General features: G+C 33.1%; 1 long non-coding RNA gene across 4 annotated transcripts; it reads left to right on the top strand.

Moving 5' to 3' along the window:
• Window positions 1-530: 530 nt before the first annotated feature.
• Window positions 531-7,625, top strand: LOC127795828 (uncharacterized). 4 transcript variants are annotated; one of them, XR_008021875.1, is made up of 5 exons: window positions 531-919; window positions 1,766-1,866; window positions 3,015-3,277; window positions 5,980-6,222; window positions 6,314-7,625. It is a non-coding gene; the product is annotated as an uncharacterized LOC127795828 (long non-coding RNA). The 4 variants fall into 4 exon arrangements; XR_008021874.1 differs by lacking the exon at window positions 3,015-3,277 and having other exon boundaries at window positions 532-919; window positions 6,314-7,034; window positions 7,148-7,625; XR_008021873.1 differs by lacking the exon at window positions 3,015-3,277 and having other exon boundaries at window positions 532-919.
• The last annotated feature ends 1,020 nt before the right edge of the window (window positions 7,626-8,645 follow it).

Here is an 8,645-nt window from a genome sequence, read left to right as displayed (position 1 = left end):
ATATAAATCATGTTATTATAAGATAAATTTTAACGACGAACTAAATAAGTTGTCGTTAATAAACTAATTTTTCGTCGTTATTAACTAAATTTTTTAATTTTAATGATGAAATAATAAAAAAATTATTAAGATTTAACTATTACTTATATAAGCAATTCTAATATAATTATATTTTTTTGTAAATACACAAATATAATTATTAAACTAATATAATTGAATTACTTATTTATTGATAATAGAATATATTAAAAAATTACAAACATATTAAAAATAATACAATATATCAAACTAATTTATTATAATTATTAGATTTATTTATAATATAATTTTATTTTTAAATAATTATTAATTTGATGCAATAATTTAAATTATTTTATCAGTTATCATAATCTTATTTTTTTATTTTTATCAATTAAATAATTATTAATATTATTTTATAAATTATTTTAATTTTTATTAATTAATAATTAAATATTTTTAAAAAATAAAAAAACCAAAATATTGGCGGCAGCTGCCTTTTCCCCTGCAATTCCCAAATCAGAATTCCCTCCAATCCTTAATTCCCCCAATCACAGCCTCTGAGGGACCCTCTGTACTCCCGGTCGCCTCCCTCTATCGCCTCCGCCGCCTCAACGTTGCCTCAATGCTATCGCCGCCGCCTCCAACTCCATCGCGGCCTCCTTGTCGCCGCCTCCAACTCCATCTCTGCCTCCTCGCCACCGCTAAATCTCCTTCTCACATAGTGCTTGCCGTTTCTAGCCCATCGCCTCCGCCTCCTCAGTGCTGCTGCCCCCCTGGACCCCTCGCCCTCGGTCGTCGCTCGCCCTCGCCGGCTCTCCCCCTGGCCCCCTCGCCCTCGGTCGTGTTTGGTGGCATCCCTAGGAACCGTGTGTTTATATTAATTATATGTGCTAATGAGGTAATTCTTTGACTAGCTTCTTTCATAATTAATTTAATTGTTTAGCCTAACTAATACGAGATTTCTCGGCTCATAATTTATCTGGTAGCTACTAAATGTCCATTCGGAATAGCTTCTTCTATACTTAAAAATAACTATTCTTTTATCTGATATCATGAAAATCCTGGGCTCATAATTTTGTCTGGAAGTTATCATGTGATCCATTCTTTAAGCTGAACATCAATTATTTAAAGGGTTTTCTGCTGTTAGTTTTTATCAAATCTGTCTATTCCTCCGATTTACTTTCAAATTCTGCTTATTTTCTTCTTCTCGAGATTGTCTTGTACTGGGAAAGTTGTATGCCAAGTATTAGGGTGGATCTGGTAGGATGCTTCATACTTCTTGAGTTAATTACTTACCGGTTTATTAACAATTACTTGTTTTCCAGCAGTATGCATATCCCACTATTTTCTATCGTATTCTTAGCTGTCTAATTCATGCAGTCAATCCTGATTTATTAATTATAGAGTGAGTATGTATAATCGAGTGTGAAAGTAATGTTTTCATGATCACCTTTGCCTAGCTCAGCTACTTTTTTTTTTGGACAAATATAATTTTTTTCTCTGTTTTCTGGTCTTTCATGGAGTATGCACGAGTCATTTTCACAGAAAATAGCTGTTTTTTTTTTTTTTTTTAAATTATCGTTCATGAGGCCAATTGATGTACTTCTTTCAAGAGCATTGTAGGCCTCTCGCTATTTATATCTCTTCCTACGGTTGAAAAATGTGTGCTAGACTGCTAGTAATTCCTGCACTTTGTGGTTCCTTCAAAAGCTGTTTCTGATCTGAGGCTTACCATTTTCTTCAGTGAAGAGAATAGCTCTTTTGGATGTTTGGGCAAACTTCATTTGCTGTCATCCCGATTTCTCAGGGCTGCTTTCTTGGCTGATTGCTGTTATAGATTTGGAGGTACAGCTGCTTCTTCCTTATCGGCAGTGATCTTTTGCTCTGCATGGTTATTTTTTCTTTTACAGAATTGGTTAGATTTTCAGAGTAATTTTTGGCTAAAACTAACCAACAGGAGTTTGAGATCCATGGGTTTGATTGATTGATGAAGAGATTTTAGAATTGATATTTCAAAATTCAGATTTTGGCATGGATTGCAAAGAAAAATCTAATCATGGTTTTGATTTAGCTTTTATATATAACACAGTGAAGACTTGTGTTTCATGATTTATGGTAACATACCTTATTACACTGGTGTAGTGATCTCTTCTCCAAAAACAGTTTTAAAGGAGCTCACTGGTTCATTTATGGTTGTTGCCTCTACATATCTGCTGTTTATCTGCTTTATTAGTACATTATTGTCTTATGCTGTCATGTAAACTTGATGATTGATTTGTGCCATTTCTTTAACGGAATTTGCCTATGGACAGAATATTTTCACTGAAATCTCATCTAAACAGCAGTTTTAGATTTATCATACACTAGAACACATCTTAGAAGATTGTTACTATTTGTGTTATTTATTTACAGGGTTTTATTAATCTGGGACAAGCCAATATTAGGATGAATAGAGTATTTATTTATTTATTTTGGATGAATGGTGCTTGTACTTATTATGGCTCACACTTGGAAAGGAGTTGCTAGTTATTTATTTTTTTGAAGCCATAATGAGCACTGAAATTTACTTTACAAATTTTAAGTTTTATTCCAGTTAATATAACAGCTACTGGTGTGAAATTGGAACCTAAGATAAAAACCTTTAAATGTCAGAGAAAAACAAGCTTGGAAGTACCAAGAATGAGGACACAATATTTTCAATTTCATAAACCAAGAAATGAAAACTATATAAGACCCGAGGGAGGAATTTATACATCAGTGTTGTCAATAATATATCTGCAATTAGGGCATGGTCTAGATGGGTTGCTTTTCCAGTTGACTTTTCCAGGCTCACATAAACTAGATGCACTCTTGATCTTTGTTGCTATTCTATTACTGTCAACCAACCATGACGGCCTGCATAGTTACACAAAATAATTCAATAAAAATCATGAATTGTTCATCTACCTAATCACAATGTAAATACTAAACATTTATTTCTTAACCAAATTCAGAATTGGATTCTTGAATCTGACTTGCAAATACAAGAAGATATAAGGATAAAGAGACTGGGGGCAAATAAAGTTGGATTACTAAAAGCACAACAATGAAAACTGTTGAGGCCTTACATCTTACAAAGTCAAGCTTCTTATACTATAAAGTCAGAAGAGTGGGATTGTTGAAAACCAATAGATATACACTAATTGATCAGTTAACTCACCTTTTATTAGAAGATTCTACGGTCTGTGACCCACACTGAACACGAAAAGGAGACCAGGTAACTGCTTACTAAATTCATGCTTTCACATATCACTTCTGGTGTTGATGATTGTAGTGCTCCAAATTAGTAGTGACAGCTATTGAAAGTTTCTTTATGTTTTATTTTTTCTTAAATGTGTACAATTCTTCCCCCTAACTATCATCTAACAATTATGGTCCTTGTAGAAGTAATGAAAGTCATTCTTGCAATATAATTCCTTGCAGCATTTTACTTGTCATAAAGTCTGTTCAAGGTATATGCCTTTCTATTGAAACAAATACTTGATCAAAGACATAATTATGAAGATTGTATGATTTTAATTGAATATAAGCTTCCAGGCATAGATGCATACGAGAAAAGACCCAGTTATACGATCTTCTAAAGAAACCAACACGACACTCAATGGGGTTGGCTACATGAATTCTAGCTCACCAATCATTTCTATTGGCCATATCTTCTTATAAGAGTCTTATAACATGTATCCTACCTCAGAATTACAAAGTTCAGTCCTCATCTACCCCTTTCCCTAAAGATTTGTTTCATTTCATCCACTATCATCACAGGAACTTCTATTGATCTTTTTCTTACGTGATCAAGCCATCTTAATTGTCTCTTAGCACACCTCAACCTTGTTACAAATAACCTCATTTCTTGTATGGCTGCAATCTACCATAACATCCTCATCCCTATTATGCTCTTATTCTGCAGGCATTGATGCCACACTACCCAACATTCTAATGCCATACAACAAAGCTAGTATTATAGCTATTTTATAAAATTTTTCCTTTTGGCTTTAATGAAATCTTACTATGATACTATCACATAAAACGTTGGACACGCTTTTTCATTTTAATCATCTTGCTTTAATTCTATGGGTAACATCCTCATTAATCTCAATATTTTTGGACGATAGATCCAAGATATCTGAATTGAAATTTTCTTTGGATGATTTGATTTTCAAGTCTCTCACTATAACATTATCCACAATTATATTTGTATTAAACTCACAATTCATATGTTTAGTTTGCAATCTACTTAACTTTAAACCTCTACATTTTAACTTGTTCCTCTCTCAAGGTTAGTATTCATGCCTTTAGTCCCACCCAATAAGACAACGTCACCTAAAGATAGCATACACTAAAGCACCTTTACTTGGATATGTTTAGTGAATTCATCCATTACTAGCGCAAAAAGATAAGGTTGAGATTCTTCAGTTGAGTTCTTTGAATTTGATCTAGTTTTGTTGGTTCTACATCAATTTGGCATCAAAGCTGCCCTCCAAAATACATTCAGAAAAGTTTATATAAGCTATGCATCCTATCCCAGTTAGGAAAGATCAAGTAATCTCTAATTAGGACTCTAACAGGAACATAGTAAATAAAATATTAACTAGGAAATAAATAAAACATCCTAATTCTTATACTTGCACCAGAAACAATATTTCCTACAATATTTGTTTCTGTTGAGTATTGTAATTATTGTATAGTCGACTCAGTTGATTAGCTGATTTGTAGGCTGATTGGATAGACTGATTTATAGGTTGTATTTCAGGCAAAATTCTTTCCCTAATTTTCTGCTGTAAATATGTTCTACATTACTATAAATATAGATTGAAACTGAGACTCTTGCTCTTAGGCATTCAGCAAATTCTCTCTTCTCTCAGTTTCCATTCCTCCATTAGAAACCTTGGACTCGAGTGAGAGGGCCAAAGTCAAGAGACTTTGGACCCAAGTTAGTGCATCAAGGTAGACAGACTCAAGTAGACTAGAACCTTATAAATCTCCACTATAATGGAGTATGGAGGAAAGCTTTTTAAGTCTAACATTTCAAACTATACTTTATGCTTTACTTTTTCTTATTTGTGCTTCCTCAAGACTCTTTAGAGATCATAGCTCATGGAGCTTGAGTTATCACCCGCTATGAATCGCATTTTGCAATGTTCAACCTTGATTCAAATTTGACTTGAGTCAATTTCTAGTCCAAGTCATTTTAGTCTGGTCATAGAGACAAGATCCAAGTGTCAAAACTCTTCAACATGGTGAACAAAGTTGAGGGTTATTGGAAACTAGAATTTCATGAAGAAAAGATTGAACATCTTAATTTCATGATAAGAGATTCAAATGACCACATATAACATCTTGATGATCAAAAAAATATTATATGAACATCATAAAAAAGTAACAGTCATAATCAACCTTCATCACATACAATACACTCATAAAAAGTTTTAGATTCCCTTCCTCTAAGCATGTGCATGGTACATGAGCGTGGGCAAGTGTGCATGAATGTGCGTCTAAGTGTACACTCATCAATTCTCATGTTCAAGAAGAAGATATGGCTAAATTTCATAACTTTTAAATATTTTATTTGATACTTATTTAAGGAAATCACACTATTAGTTGACTCCAAATCCAATCAGACATGTCAAATGCATCTCTCATATCCTATCATTAGTAGTATAGATTTAATGGTGTATCTTTATACTGCTGGTAGTATGTAATATTTGAATGCTTTTTTATTATCTGTATCTATATTTTTTTTTCTAATTCTTGTATTCATTTTTGTATGCCTGACTGTGCCAGTACTTAAAAATAGATGTTCCACATATTTTATTTGAGAAATTTTTTTAGCATGTATATTATATGAGTGATTTGCTTGCTATAAAATAACTCTTGCTTTGATTTTTTTTTTTTGACTTTTATTTTGTTTTAACATTACAGAAAAATTGGTCTTGGGATAGTGAATTGAAACATCAAATCAGAATTAATTTTGAAAAGACTGTCTTTGACCGTATGACGGACATATTGTTTCGTGTTCGAAAAGATTTGACTAAAAAACTAGCTTGGATGTGTCCGCTGTATTCGAATCCTTAAAGATTTGACATATTAAATCGGGCCTTAGATGTTGGGGCTAGTATGCATACCTGTGGTTCCATTCTTATGTCGGAGCATAAGAAAAGACTGGTAATATTTGATATTTTTTATTATTTTTATTTTACTTAATTACTTTTTAAGAAACAATAATTTTTTGCATGAACATTTTTTTCCCTTGCAGTCGAGACAATTTGGTTGCCCACCCACACAGGTTGAGTTGTTCCTCGCAACACATAAAAAGAAAGACAATTTAGGATTGGTTGATAGGGGGTGACAATGATGAAAACAGCGGCGGGGGAGGCAAACCTACCTTTAATGGCTGACAGACGATGGTGAATGGGTTCCATAGTTGCCCTAATAGCTTCTTGAATTTGCTCTGCCAATGAGCTCTACGACGGTGGTGGCGGGGGCGATGGTACGTAGTAGGAATTAGGGATGACATGCACTTCTAACGCCATCCCATAAACGCGACCCTTTTTCTTGCCGCCCGCAACCTCCAACCATAATGATCTCTCATCAATAGCTGGCTGCGAGGGCTGGACAACGTCACTATCTTCCGACTGGCCAAATGTCGATGCATGTGATGATGTCTCGTGTTGCCACGTTTGGAAGTCAACCTGCAAGCATCATAGCTACATGAAATAAGTTATATTATCAAAATGTCAGTTAACCATAATAGAATAATATAAAAAGACAGAAGTTTGAGCATAAGAAAAGATTGGTAATATTTGATATTTTTTATTATTTTTATTTTACTCAATTACTTTTTAAGAAACAATAATTTTTGCATGAACGAATTTTTTTTTCTCTTGCAGTCGTGGCAATTTGGTTGCCCACCCACACAGGCTGAGTTGTTCCCCGTGACACAAAAAGAAAGACAATTTAGGATTCGTTGATAGGAGGTCCGATGATACTTATATAAGTTTACATTACTTGTGTCTTTTTATATTATTCTATTATGGTTAACTGACCTTTTGATAATATAACTTATTTTATGTATCTATGATGTTTGTAGGCTGGCTTTTAGATGTGGCAACACGAGGCATTATCATATGCATCAGCATTTGGCCAATCGGAAGATAGTGATGTTGCCTAGCCCTCGCAACTAGCTATTGATCATTATGGTTGGAGGTTGCAGGCGAGAAGAAAATGGGTTGCGTCTATGGAATAGGATCAGAAGCGCATGTCATCTCTGGTTCCTACTACGTACCATCGCCATTGTCGTCGTCGTCAAGCTCATTGGCAGAGCAGATTAAAGAAGTTGTTAGGGTAGCTATGAAACCCTTTCACCATAGCATGTTAGCCATAGAAGGTAGGTTGCCTCTCTTGCCGCTGTCTTCATCATTATTGCCGCCGAATCCTTCGGATCATTAAAAAGATATGTTATTGTTATAGATGATAGATGATAGATTTTACGATGTATTTTTAATATTTATGGATGATGTGTATAATTTTATGAATTTATTGTGTGGTATGAATGATTTTTTTCAGTTCGTATATTGTGTTTATCAGGTTGAATTTTGGAATTTTGAAAGAAAATAAAATTTATTTTTTAATTATATTTAAATTCGAGATAGATTTAGAGACGAAAAATTCGTCTCAAAATTCCTCTAAAATTACAAAAAAATTGGTCTGGAGATCAAAAAATTTGTCTCAAATTTGAGAGAGATTTAGAGATGAATTTTTTCGTTTCTAAATCTCTCTCAAATTTGAGACGGATTTTTCTATCTTTAAAACCTGTCTCAAAATTGGGATGAAAAAAATTTGTCTCAAATTCGTCTCAAATTTTGCGACAATCATTTTTGCGACGAGCAAAAATTCGTTTCAAGCTGAAAATTTGTCTCAAAATTTTTCTTAAAATGACTGTTTTCTTGTAGTGTCACAATTAATGCCTTTTACCAAGATCAGACTTAACCTTTTCAAGATTCCATTAAAATTTGAATAAGAAATACAATATAAGGTATAAGGTGATATTGAAATATAAACACTTAATATAAACACTTCTCTTGAGTTTACGTAGAGATGGAATGAATGAAAGATTTAAGTTTAATCTCTATTCCTTTTGAATGATGTAATTAGTAAGACACTACTTTAAAACTTTAAAATCTCGAGAGGATATGGCATTTTCAAGTTCACAACATGCTTTGGTTCTTCAAGCTTCATTTCCTTTATATAGTGTTTTGTCATTTAATATTTTTGTTGAGTTGTCCATCAAGATGAGAGAATGTTTGTTGTGTTTTAACTGCCACTTTTGTTTCTATAACATCTCAATATTTAGTTAGCAATATTAAAATTCATGTACAATTTGTTTGAGAAGAATTTAATGTTCTAAAAATTAAAGATAGATCGTATTTAATGCTCTTTAACTATTATATTTTTAAATTTTATCAAGTATTACTCGAGTACAAAGTGGTGTTTAATTGACCAAGTTTAATCTTTACTTGATTACAGATGTTTTGTAATCGACTATTTTTATGACTTACCCGATTACATATTGTCTTTCACTCGATTAA

The sequence above is a fragment of the Diospyros lotus genome, chromosome 2 (genome assembly GCF_014633365.1).
Source record: "Diospyros lotus cultivar Yz01 chromosome 2, ASM1463336v1, whole genome shotgun sequence".
Classification (NCBI taxonomy): domain Eukaryota; kingdom Viridiplantae; phylum Streptophyta; class Magnoliopsida; order Ericales; family Ebenaceae; genus Diospyros; species Diospyros lotus.
This window is presented reverse-complemented; position numbering and strand designations above follow the sequence as displayed.